Raw genomic sequence first — 13,043 nt, forward strand, 5'->3', positions numbered from 1 at the left:
AAAAATGAGGTAAATGTACTGCCTTGCTTCGCAAGGCAGTCCACTAACCTGAGAGAAAAAAATAGCTATAATGCTCATTTTTTTAAAAATGAGGTAAATGTACTGCCTTGCTTCGCAAGGCAGTCCACTACCCTGAGAGAAAAAAATAGCTATAATGCTCATTTTTTAAAAATGAGGTAAATGTACTGCCTTGCTTCGCAAGGCAGTCCACTAACCTGAGAGAAAAAAATAGCTAAAAATGCTCATTGCTAAGGCAAAGACTGCTCATTGTAAATGTACTGCCTTGCTTTGCTATGATGTGCACTAAGCTGAGTAATTTTTCAAAAATCTATATAAAACACTGGGGATAGGTTCAAAAACCTATATAAACACTGGGGAGCGTCAGTTGGTCATGTCCCATAACTTTGCTCTGAAGCACCTGGACAGAAAACCGTAAGCCCTAGAGAAATTTTGAAAACATTTTACCGGAGCAGACATGCGGTGCTATTTCCTGACCAACTTTCATACCAATAGCACAAGTTTTGCGGCCATGAGAGCGATTTCAAAATTATTTTTGGGTCAAAATTCCACTCTGTTCCTCACTCTAAAAAGCGGCAGTTGGTTTCAGTTACACTCTAGGGTTTCGGCAGTTGGAAATTTTGCTCGTTTTTCGCTTTTTACGTCGCCATCGTAACTCCGATCCCCAATAAAAGTAATAGCTCCCTTCTCGGGTACGAGCCGCACGTTTTGATACCACTTTTGTGGGTGGGCACGCAGCGGTACGAGCCGCATTAACGGTAATGGAAGAAGATGTTATAATAACTAGAAAATTCCTGCAGAAATTTTAAAGGGGCATGCCAAAGTGTGCCCGTCGGCTTTGAGCCAGTGTTTTTATGCTAAAAATTAGCATTAATGCTAAAGAAAGCTGCAACGTAGTCAATAACCTGTGGAGAGGCAGAAGCATGTTGACTAAGCTGTACTTGTACCATTCCTTATGTTAAAACTGATGCATAAGCTAAAATTAGCCAATATGCTAATGTTAGCTTAAATGCTGGCAGTAGCATGTGGAGCAACAGGACCATGTTGTTTTAATTTTACTACTCCATTCAGTATACTAAACATGTCTAATTAATGAGAAAATTAGCTAAAAGCTAACTATAGATAAAAGTGCTAGTGCACTAGTCAAAGACAGTGAAATGCTAACTTTTGTACAAATGCTAATGAATTGCCTTGCTGCGCAAGGCAGTTCACTATCCTGAGAAATAAATAACATAAAAAAACGCTAATATTATTCCAACGCCTACGGCGGTGCACTAAAAGTTGAGGAATATGCAGACTTTTAATTTGAAATTTTCAGTAAGCTTCATTTTAACAACCTCACCAATTCAATGTGTAACAGTAGTTTGTTTAAACCAGTCACATAAAACACAAAAGAGCAATTACCTGATGTGAAAAATGTCAAGACTTTTATTTTGACATTTTTAGTAAGCTTCATAATTGTTACACATTGGATTAATGGCCACATTAATCCAACGTGTAACAGTCCAGCTATATAATGCCCAAAACAGCAAGTAGTTCTAAATCCCAGCTCAGCCCTATTGTGTGGTATCTGAGAGTTCCGCCATGTTGTAATTCTTCTATAGTAATTAATCCTGTGTGTGTGCTGACCAAGGCAATGCACTAGGCTGTGAAGTGCTATTCTTTGTGTTAATATACCTTTTCTCAGGTAATTCGATAACCTGAGAAAAGGAAACTTAACAATGCAAATATTATTCCACCGCCTATGGCGGTACACTATCCTGAGAGGAATATGCAGACTGTTTCTAACTGTTTGTAGCAGTTAGTTTTTCTGAACAAAGCAGTCCAAACATCTCCTTCCTGTTGAGGAACTGCAAGAGTGATCCAAAAACAGTTTGAAGCATATAGTCAAGGGGGGTGAAATGCTAAAGTTTGTGCTAGTGTTATTGAACTGCCTTGCTGCGCAAGGCAGTTCACTATCCTGAGCGATAAAAAGGTCAAAAAAGCTAAAAATTAATGCACCGCCTACGGCGGTACACTCATGTGAGAGGAATATACAGGTTTTTATTTTGAAAGTTTCAGTTAGCTTCATTTTAATGACCACACTAATTCAATGTGTAACAGTGGTTTGGTTAAACCAGTCATGTAAGGCCCAAAAGAACAATTGCTTGATTTAAAAATGGCCAAAGCTTTTATTTTGAAATTTTCAGTAAGCGTCATTATCAATGGCTACACTAATCCAGTCTGTAACAGTAATTTGGTAACACCAGTTTTTAAATCACCAGTAGAGCAATTTGCGGGATGTAAAAATGATCAAGGCTTTTATTTTGAAAAATTTATTAAGCTTCATTGTAAATGGCCACACTAATCCAATGTTTAACAGTGGTTGTGTTAAACCACTTAAATAGTAGCCCTCTGCTTTAACTGTATGTTGCCATAGAATGTTTGCTATCTGACCCAGGAGCTGTTGCCATGTTCGGTTGCTATGGTAAATAGGCCACAGGGTGCCAGCTGTAAGAGAGACACACAGGGGGAGACAATTCTATCTGTTTGAGCCAGCCAGTTTCACTAAAACAAGCACACTGAACGACCCTTCCCATTCAAGATCCGTAAGGGCCGATCCGAAAACCGTTTGAAGCGTATGAGAGGGCTATTTGTCGTCTCCGATAGTACCGTGATTCATATCTGTAGGTCATTCACAGTAATTGCACTGATGAGAGAAATATGGTGTTGCAGAGCTCAGTAATTTTTAAATTAAATCTTTTTTTTAAAAAAAAGATTTAATTTAATTTTTTTTGTGATCAATTGTAATTTTCCCCAAATACAAAGTTATATTTCAAAAATGCATCAGTAGTATTGTTCTTTAGGGGTTATATAATGTAACAATATTTTTTTACCTGCAGGAGTTGTCTTCAGCAGAAGAAAGAACCAATCAGCATGCTTTTTTGTCTGTCAGCAATATTGGATTTTAAAAAAAAAATTCTTGCATTTGCAGGTGATGGCAAGTGATTGATATTGTATTTATGATGCATTAGTGTCCACTTCAGTGGTCTGTGTAAATTGACAGCAAAAATAGCTAAAATTCTTATTTTAAGAAAGACTGATGTAAATGTACTAACCTGAGAGAAAAAAATAGCTATAATGCTCATTTTTTAAAAATGAGGTAAATGTACTGCCTTGCTTCGCAAGGCAGTCCACTAACCTGAGAGAAAAAATAGCTATAATGCTCATTTTTTTAAAAATGAGGTAAATGTACTGCCTTGCTTCGCAAGGCAGTCCACTAACCTGAGAGAAAAAATAGCTATAATGCTCATTTTTTAAAATGAGTAAATGTACTGCCTGCTTCGCAAGGCAGTCCACTAACCTGAGAGAAAAAATAACTAAATGCTCATTGTAGGAAAGACTGATGTAAATGTACTGCCTTGCTTTGCTATGGTGTGCACTAAGCTGAGTAATTTTCAAAAATCTATATAAAACACTGGGATAGGTTCAAAAACCTATATTAACACTGAGGAGGAGCGTCAGTTGGTCATGTCCCATCACTTTGCTCTGAAGCACCTGGACAGAAAACCGTAAGCCCTAGAAAAGTTTGAAAACATTTTACCGGAGCAGACATGCGGTGCTATTTCCTGACAACTTTCATACCAATAGCACAAGTTTTGCGGCCATGAGAGCGATTTCAAAATTATTTTTGGGTCAAAATTCCACTCTGTTCCTCACTCTAAAAGCGGCAGTTGGTTTCAGTTACACTCTAACGTTTCGGCAGTTGGAAATTTCGCTCGTTTTCGCTTTTTACGTCGCCGTCGTAACTCCGATCCCCAATAAAAATAATAGCTCCAATGCCGGGGTCGAGCCACACGTTTGATACCACTTTGTGGGTGGGCACGCAGCGGTACGAGCCGCATTAACGGTAACGGAAGAAAAATATGGAATAATAAAGAGACATTCTATTAGGTGTAGAACAATAGGTGCCTGCCATGCAATGCATGGAGGCAGTACTGACTTGCTTCGCAAGTCAGTACTGCTCTCCTTATGCATTGCTATGGCATGCCCCTAACTAGAAAATTCCTGCAGAAATTTTAAAGGGGCATGCCAAAGTGTGCCCGTCGGCTTTGAGCCAGTGTTTTTATGCTAAAAATTAGCATTAATGCTAAAGAAAGCTGCAACGTAGTCAATTAACTGTGGAGAGGAAGAAGCATGTTGACTAAGCTGTAGTTGTACCATTCATTATGTTAAAATTGATGCATGAGCTAAAATTTGCCAATATGCTAATGTTAGCTTAAATGCTGGCAGTAGCATGTGGAGCAACAGGACCATGTTGTTTTAATTTTACTACTCCATTCAGTATACTAAACATGTCTAATTAATGAGAAAATTAGCTAAAAGCTAACTTTAGGTAAAAATGCTAGTGCACTAGTCAAAGACAGTGAAATGATAACTTTTGTACTAATGCTAATAAACTGCCTTGCTGCGCACTATCACTATCCTGAGAAATAAATAACATAAAAAACACTAATATTATTGCACTGCCTACGGCGGTGCACTAACACGAGAGGAATATGCAGGCTTTTATTTTGAAACTTTCAGTTAGCTTCATTTTAATGACTATGCTAATTCAATGTGCAACTGTGGTTTGTTTAAACCAGTCATGTAAGGCCCAAAAGAACAATTGCTTGATGTAAAAATGGCCAAAGCTTTTATTTTGAAATTTTCAGTAAGCGTCATGATCAATGGCTACACTAATCCAGTCTGTAACAGTAATTTGGTAACACCAGTTTTTAAATCACCAGTAGAGCAATTGCAGTATGTAAAAATGATCAAGGCTTTTATTTTGAAAAATTTATTAAGCTTCATTGTAAATGGCCACACTAATCCAATGTTTAACAGTGGTTGTGTTAAACCACTTAAATAGTAGCCCTCTGCTTTAACTGTATGTTTACCATAGAATGTTTGCTATCTGACCCAGGAGCTGTTGCCATGTTCGGTTGCTATGGTAAATAGGCCACAGGGTGCCAGCTGTAAGAGAGACACACAGGGGGAGACAATTCTATCTGTTTGAGCCAGCCAGTTTCACTAAAACAAGCACACTGAACGACCCCTTCCCATTCAAGATCCGTAAGGCCGATCCGAAAACGGTTTGAAGCGTATGAGAGGGCTACTTGTCGTCTCCGAAAGTACAGTGATTCATATCTGTGGGTCATTCACAGGAATTGCACTGATGAGAGAAATATGGTGTGTGCAGAGCTCAGTAATTTTTAAATTAAATCTTTTTTTTTTTTTAAAGATTTAATTTAATTTTTTTTGTGATCAATTGTAATTTTCCCTAAATACAAAGTTATTATTTCAAAAATGCATCAGTAGTATTGTTCTTTAGGGGTTATATGATGTAACAATATTTTTTTACCTGCAGGAGTTGTCTACAGTAGAAGGAGGAACAGGGTCTTAGCTTAAAATGCTCATTTTAAGAAAGACTTAGGTACATATACTAACCAGTGACCAAAGCAAAAATGGGTAAAATGCTTATTTTAAGAATGACTGATGTAAATGTACTAACCTGACAGGAAAAAGTTACTAAAAATTGCTAGAATGCTTATTTTAAATAAGACTGATGTAAACACAAAGTCAGAATTGATGAAAAAGCAGTCTGAACGACCCTTCCCCTACAAGATCCGTATGGCCGATGCAAAAACTTTTTGAAGCGTATGAGATGGCTTTTGTCTTCCCTGATATTTATTTCTCAGGATATTTATTGATATTTATCCTGAGAAATAAATAACAAAAACTTTAATATTATTGCACCGCCTACGGCGGTGCACTAAAATGGCGGGTCAAATGCTAATGTTTGTGCTAATGTTAATGAACTGCCTTGCTACGCAAGGCAGTTCACTATCCTGAGAAAAAAAGGTAAAAAAAAGCTGAGTATTATTGCACCGCCTACGGCGGTGCACTAACGTGAGGAATATGCAGACTTTTATTTTGAAACTTTCAGTAAACTTCATTTTAACTACCACACCAAATCATAGTGTTACAGTAGTTTGTTTAAACCAGTCACATAAAGGCCAAAAGAGTAATGACCTGATGTGAAAAATGTCAAGGCTTTAGTTAGGAGTTAGTTAGGCTGCAAAGAAATATACAGGCTTTTATTATAAAATTTTCAGTAAGCTTAATTTTAAATGGCCACACTAATCCAATGTGTAACAGTGGTTGGGTTAAAGCAGTGATATAATGCCAAGAAAACTCTGCCCAGCCTGCAGATATAACATTCTGTTCACCCTCCATCTGTAGTAACTCAAAAACCTATATAAAACACTGGGGATGAAGCGTCAGTTGGTCATGTCCCATAACTTTGCTCTGAAGCACCTGGACAGAAAACCGTAAGCCCTAGAGAAATTTTGAAAACATTTTACCGGAGCAGGCATGCGGTGCTATTTCCTGACCAACTTTCATACCAATAGCACAAGTTTTGCGGCCATGAGAGCGATTTCAAAATTATTTTTGGGTCAAAATTCCACTCTGTTCCTCACTCTAAAAAGCGGCAGTTGGTTTCAGTTACACTCTAACGTTCGGCAGTTGGAAATTTCGCTCGTTTTTCGCTTTTACGTCGCCATCGTAACTCCGATCCCCAATAAAAGTAATAGCTCCCTTCTCGGGTACGAGCCGCACGTTTTGATACCACTTTTGTGGGTGGGCACGCAGCGGTACGAGCCGCATTAACGGTAATGGAAGAAGATGTTATAATAACTAGAAAATTCCTGCAGAAATTTTAAAGGGGCATGCCAAAGTGTGCCCGTCGGCTTTGAGCCAGTGTTTTTATGCTAAAAATTAGCATTAATGCTAAAGAAAGCTGCAACGTAGTCAATAACCTGTGGAGAGGCAGAAGCATGTTGACTAAGCTGTACTTGTACCATTCCTTATGTTAAAACTGATGCATAAGCTAAAATTAGCCAATATGCTAATGTTAGCTTAAATGCTGGCAGTAGCATGTGGAGCAACAGGACCATGTTGTTTTAATTTTACTACTCCATTCAGTATACTAAACATGTCTAATTAATGAGAAAATTAGCTAAAAGCTAACTATAGATAAAAGTGCTAGTGCACTAGTCAAAGACAGTGAAATGCTAACTTTGTACAAATGCTAATGAATTGCCTTGCTGCGCAAGGCAGTTCACTATCCTGAGAAATAAATAACATAAAAAAACGCTAATATTATTCCAACGCCTACGGCGGTGCACTAAAAGTTGAGGAATATGCAGACTTTTAATTTGAAATTTTCAGTAAGCTTCATTTTAACAACCTCACCAATTCAATGTGTAACAGTAGTTTGTTTAAACCAGTCACATAAAACACAAAAGAGCAATTACCTGATGTGAAAAATGTCAAGACTTTTATTTTGACATTTTTAGTAAGCTTCATAATTGTTACACATTGGATTAATGGCCACATTAATCCAACGTGTAACAGTCCAGCTATATAATGCCCAAAACAGCAAGTAGTTCTAAATCCCAGCTCAGCCCTATTGTGTGGTATCTGAGAGTTCCGCCATGTTGTAATTCTTCTATAGTAATTAATCCTGTGTGTGTGCTGACCAAGGCAATGCACTAGGCTGTGAAGTGCTATTCTTTGTGTTAATATACCTTTTCTCAGGTAATTCGATAACCTGAGAAAAGGAAACTTAACAATGCAAATATTATTCCACCGCCTATGGCGGTACACTATCCTGAGAGGAATATGCAGACTGTTTCTAACTGTTTGTAGCAGTTAGTTTTTCTGAACAAAGCAGTCCAAACATCTCCTTCCTGTTGAGGAACTGCAAGAGTGATCCAAAAACAGTTTGAAGCATATAGTCAAGGGGGGTGAAATGCTAAAGTTTGTGCTAGTGTTATTGAACTGCCTTGCTGCGCAAGGCAGTTCACTATCCTGAGCGATAAAAAGGTCAAAAAAGCTAAAAATTAATGCACCGCCTACGGCGGTACACTCATGTGAGAGGAATATACAGGTTTTTATTTGAAAGTTTCAGTTAGCTTCATTTTAATGACCACACTAATTCAATGTGTAACAGTGGTTTGGTTAAACCAGTCATGTAAGGCCCAAAAGAACAATTGCTTGATTTAAAAATGGCCAAAGCTTTTATTTGAAATTTTCAGTAAGCGTCATTATCAATGGCTACACTAATCCAGTCTGTAACAGTAATTTGGTAACACCAGTTTTTAAATCACCAGTAGAGCAATTTGCGGGATGTAAAAATGATCAAGGCTTTTATTTTGAAAAATTTATTAAGCTTCATTGTAAATGGCCACACTAATCCAATGTTTAACAGTGGTTGTGTTAAACCACTTAAATAGTAGCCCTCTGCTTTAACTGTATGTTTGCCATAGAATGTTTGCTATCTGACCCAGGAGCTGTTGCCATGTTCGGTTGCTATGGTAAATAGGCCACAGGGTGCCAGCTGTAAGAGAGACACACAGGGGGAGACAATTCTATCTGTTTGAGCCAGCCAGTTTCACTAAAACAAGCACACTGAACGACCCCTTCCCATTCAAGATCCGTAAGGCCGATCCGAAAACCGTTTGAAGCGTATGAGAGGGCTATTTGTCGTCTCCGATAGTACCGTGATTCATATCTGTAGGTCATTCACAGTAATTGCACTGATGAGAGAAATATGGTGTGTGCAGAGCTCAGTAATTTTTAAATTAAATCTTTTTTTTAAAAAAAGATTTAATTTAATTTTTTTTGTGATCAATTGTAATTTTCCCCAAATACAAAGTTATTATTTCAAAATGCATCAGTAGTATTGTTCTTTAGGGGTTATATAATGTAACAATATTTTTTTACCTGCAGGAGTTGTCTTCAGCAGAAGAAAGAACCAATCAGCATGCTTTTTTGTCTGTCAGCAATATTGGATTTTTAAAAAAAATTTCTTGCATTTGCAGGTGATGGCAAGTGATTGATATTGTATTTTATGATGCATTAGTGTCCACTTCAGTGGTCTGTGTAAATTGACAGCAAAAATAGCTAAAATTCTTATTTTAAGAAAGACTGATGTAAATGTACTAACCTGAGAGAAAAAAATAGCTATAATGCTCTTTTTGTTTTTTAAATGAGGTAAATGTACTGCCTTGCTTCGCAAGGCAGTCCACTAACCTGAGAGAAAAAAATAGCTATAATGCTCATTTTTTTAAAAATGAGGTAAATGTACTGCCTTGCTTCGCAAGGCAGTCCACTAACCTGAGAGAAAAAAATAGCTATAATGCTCATTTTTTTAAAAATGAGGTAAATGTACTGCCTTGCTTCGCAAGGCAGTCCACTAACCTGAGAGAAAAAATAACTAAAATGCTCATTGTAGGAAAGACTGATGTAAATGTACTGCCTTGCTTTGCTATGGTGTGCACTAAGCTGAGTAATTTTTCAAAAATCTATATAAAACACGGGATAGGTTTCAAAAACCTATATTAAACACTGAGGAGGAGCGTCAGTTGGTCATGTCCCATCACTTTGCTCTGAAGCACCTGGACAGAAAACCGTAAGCCCTAGAAAGTTTTGAAAACATTTTACCGGAGCAGACATGCGGTGCTATTTCCTGACCAACTTTCATACCAATAGCACAAGTTTTGCGGCCATGAGAGCGATTTCAAAATTATTTTTGGGTCAAAATTCCACTCTGTTCCTCACTCTAAAAAGCGGCAGTTGGTTTCAGTTACACTCTAACGTTTCGGCAGTTGGAAATTTCGCTCGTTTTTCGCTTTTTACGTCGCCGTCGTAACTCCGATCCCCAATAAAAATAATAGCTCCAATGCCGGGGTCGAGCCACACGTTTTGATACCACTTTTGTGGGTGGGCACGCAGCGGTACGAGCCGCATTAACGGTAACGGAAGAAAAATATGGAATAACTAGAAAATTCCTGCAGAAATTTTAAAGGGGCATGCCAAAGTGTGCCCGTCGGCTTTGACGCAGCGTTATGATGTTAAAAATTAGCGTTAATGCTAAAGAAAGCTGCAATGTAGTCACTAACCTTTGGAGAGGCAGAAGCATGTTGACTAAGCTGTACTTGTACCATTCATTATGTTAAAATTAATGCATAAGCTAAAATTTGCCAATATACCAATGTTAGCCTAAATGCTGGCAGTAGCATGTGGAGCAACAGGACCATGTTGTTTTAATTTTACTGCTCCATTCACTATACTAAACATTTCTAATTAATGAGAAAATTATCTAATAGCTAACTTTAGGTAAAAGTGCTAGTACACTAGTCAACGGAAGTGAAATGCTAATCTTTGTGCTAGTGTTATTGAACTGCCTTGCTGCGCAAGGCAGTTCACTATCATGAGAATAAATAACATAAAAAGCTTATATTATTGCACCGCCTACGGCGGTGCACTAACACGAGAGGAATATGCAGACTTTTATTTTGAAACTTTCATTTCGCGTCTTTTTAACTACCACACCAATTCATTGTGTTACTGTAGTTTGTTTAAACCAGTCACATAAAGCACGAAAGAGGAAATACATAATGTGAAAAATGTCAAGGCTTTTATTTGAAACTTTCAGTAAGCTTTATTTACAATAGCTTTTTTATTTACAGTGGATTACACACTAATCCAATGTGTAACTGTGGTTTGGTTAATCCAGCTATATAAAGTCCCATACAGCAAGCAGATCTAAGAGCCAGCTCATCCCTATGTGACATTTGGGAGTTCCGCCATGTTGTAGTTCTGACCTTCAGTCATTGTAGTTCTAAAGAGCAGCTCAACTATCGTGTGAGTGAGACACAAAGGGATAAACAGATTCTAACGGTTTGAAGCAGTTAGTTTATCTGAACAAAGCAGTCCAAACATCTCCATCCTATTCAGGATCTTTTAGAGTGATCCGAAAACCGTGTGAAGCATATAGTCAAGGGGGCTCAAATGCTAATGTTTGTGCTAATGTTAATGAACTGCCTTGCTGCGCAAGGCAGTTCACTATCCTGAGAAATAAATAACATAAAAAAGGCTAATATTATTGCACCGCCTTCGGCGGTGCACTAACACTAGAGGAATAGGCAGACTTTTAATTTGAAACTTTCAGTAAGCTTCATTTTAATGACCACGCTAATTCAATGTGCAACTCTGGTTTGTTTAAACCAGTCCCATAAAGCCCAAAAAGCAATAACCTGATGTGAAAAATGTCAGGGCTTTATTTGAAATTTTCAGTACGCTTCATTTTAAATAGACACACTAATCAATGTGTAACAGTGGTTTGGTTAATCCACCAATATAATGCCCAAAACAGCAAGTAGCTCTAAATTCCAGCTCAGCCCTCCTCTGTAATAACTGAATGATCCGCCATGTTGTAGTTCTGACCTTCTGCTCTGCCCTCTGTATTAAGGTGTTCCACCATGTTTAGAACTACAGAGACCTTGTAGGCCAAACCAGCAGTTGCCATAGCGATCAAGCCTCTGCCAACTGCTGTGTGTGTGTGAGAGACACTTCATGCAACTTAGAGAACACCCAGTCACTTTTAATGAAAAAAGCAGTCTGAACGACCCATTTCTGTTCGGAACCGTTATGCCGATCCAAAACCGTTTGAAGCGTATGAGAGGGCTACTTGTCGTCTCCGATAGTCCCGTGATTCATATCTGTAGGTCATTCACAATAATTGCACTGATGAGAGAAAAATGGTGTGTGGTGAGCTCAGTAATTTTTCAAAAACCTATATTAAACACTGAGGGGGAGCGTCAGTTGGTCATGTCCCGTCACTTTGCTCTGAAGCACCTGGACAGAAAACCGTAAGCCCTAGAGAAATTTCGAAAACATTTTACCGGAGCAGACATGCGGTGCTATCTCCTGACCAACTTTCATACCAATAGCACAAGTTTTACGGCCATGAGAACGATTTCAAAATTATTTTTGGGTCAAAATTCCACCATGTTCCTCACTCTAAAAAAGCGGCAGTTGGTGTCAGTTACACTCTAAGGGTTCGGCAGTTGGAAATTTCGCTCGTTTTTCGCTTCTTACGTCGCCGTCGTAACTCCGATCCCCAATAAAAGTAATAGCAATAATGCCGGCATCGAGCCGCACGATTTGATACCACTTTTGTGGGTGGGCACGCAGCGGTACGAGCCGCATTAACGGTGATGGAAGAATAATAAATAATAAAGAGGCGTTCTATTGGGTGTAGAACAATAGGTGCCTGCCATGCAATGCATGGAGGCAGTACTGACTTGCTTCGCAAGTCAGTACTGCTCTCCTTATGCATTGCTATGGCATGCCCCTAATAAAGAGACATTCTATTAGGTGTAGAACAATAGGTGCCTGCCATGCAATGCATGGAGGCAGTACTGACTTGCTTCGCAAGTCAGTACTGCTCTCCTTATGCATTGCTATGGCATGCCCCTAATAAACAGACATTCTATTGGGTGTAGAACAATAGGTGCCTGCCATGCAATGCATGGAGGCAGTACTGACTTGCTTCGCAAGTCAGTACTGCTCTCCTTATGCATTGCTATGGCATGCCCCTAATAAACAGACATTCTATTGGGTGTAGAACAATAGGTGCCTGCCATGCAATGCATGGAGGCAGTACTGACTTGCTTCGCAAGTCAGTACTGCTCTCCTTATGCATTGCTATGGCATGCCCCTAATAATAAAGAGACATTCTATTGGGTGTAGAACAATAGGTGCCTGCCATGCAATGCATGGAGGCAGTACTGACTTGCTTCGCAAGTCAGTACTGCTCTCCTTATGCATTGCTATGGCATGCCCCTAATTACATACACAGTTGACTTGTGCAATAAAGTCTCATAAAATTACACATTAACATCTTAGCACCTTGGCATAAGTTACTTTACAGTATATCTGAGTTGTGTCTGCAAATTCCTGCTAGCGATTGTAAAAATGAGGAAACCTGAAACGAGGTTATGAAACTAACTTGAATTACACTCTCTTGAAAAGGAGGAAACTGAAGGAAGCAACAATCATTACCGTTTCTGTACATATAACATCTTCGCAAAAACTTTTGCTTTATTATTTCAATTAGGGATGTTCAAAAAAATTAAGTCACAGAACATCAA

The sequence above is a fragment of the Poecilia reticulata genome, chromosome 12 (assembly GCF_904066995.2).
Source record: "Poecilia reticulata chromosome 12, P_reticulata-male-v2, whole genome shotgun sequence".
In the NCBI taxonomy this organism is placed as follows: Eukaryota; Metazoa; Chordata; class Actinopteri; order Cyprinodontiformes; family Poeciliidae; genus Poecilia; species Poecilia reticulata.